Genomic DNA, 994 nt, shown 5'->3' with positions numbered 1-994 from the left:
AAAGCTAACATCAATACTAAGAAAAAGTATATGATTTGGACTTCATAAAATATAACTCAGGCATATAATCGTAGTTAGCTTTTCAGTCTTATGAAGTACCCCGTGTGTCTGTGTGTACATAATACCATAATACCAGCTGGTGTTGAGGTAGATTAGAGATAGGGAGAGTTATTCTGGTCTTGTTAGCAAGAACTTTGTGTAACCTGCCATTACCACGTACTTTTGGATCCCACGGTGTTTTATACAATGGCGGTCAGTGGGTGTTCCTCCTATCTTATGAGTTGCTGTTGATGTTTTTCGATTTATTTCGTTTTTTGTTCGTTTTTTCAGGGTGTTTTTTTTTTTCATATTCTTTGTATATGATTTTATTATTTTTTTTTATTATTATATTTTTTTGCCGATATATATTTTTCATATTTCTACTGTTGTTGTTTTTTTTATTTGTTTTCACCTTCTTCCCGTCTGAAGATATAACAAGGAATCTTAAGAATAGATTAAAAAAACAGCAGTATTTCCCAAAAATTCTTCATCTTTATTTATCTCAAATCTTAAACTCTGCAAAATCTCAACGAAACTCACCGAAAACAGCGAGAAAAAAAAAACGCCACGAAAATGATCAATCCCATACCAAACAAACTATCCCCTCTTGATTTCCAACCCCCTCTCCATATAATACCTCTATATGCAAATGAGGCCCTCATAACCCAGCGGCTGAATGACACGATAGAGTTACATAACCATCGGAAATGAGTGAGATAACGCCATTTTTACCAGCAACTCTTACGCACACCTTCGCCGACTCAAGGGTACCGAAGTTACGTGGAATCTCCCTCTGTCACGCTACGCCGAAGGAACACTGGGATTTCGTAATGCTGGGGAGGAGGACCATTTTCTTTGATTGTTTTTGCATTTGTTTTGTGAGTCAGTGGTTTCTCCGTAGTGGGGTCGATTGTTTTTATTGTTTTTTTTCTTATTTGTTTCTGAGATTTTTTTG

The sequence above is a fragment of the Penaeus monodon genome, chromosome 31, assembly GCF_015228065.2.
Source record: "Penaeus monodon isolate SGIC_2016 chromosome 31, NSTDA_Pmon_1, whole genome shotgun sequence".
Classification (NCBI taxonomy): domain Eukaryota; kingdom Metazoa; phylum Arthropoda; class Malacostraca; order Decapoda; family Penaeidae; genus Penaeus; species Penaeus monodon.
The sequence above is the reverse complement of the archived record's forward strand: the minus strand, read 5'-3'. Positions refer to the sequence as shown.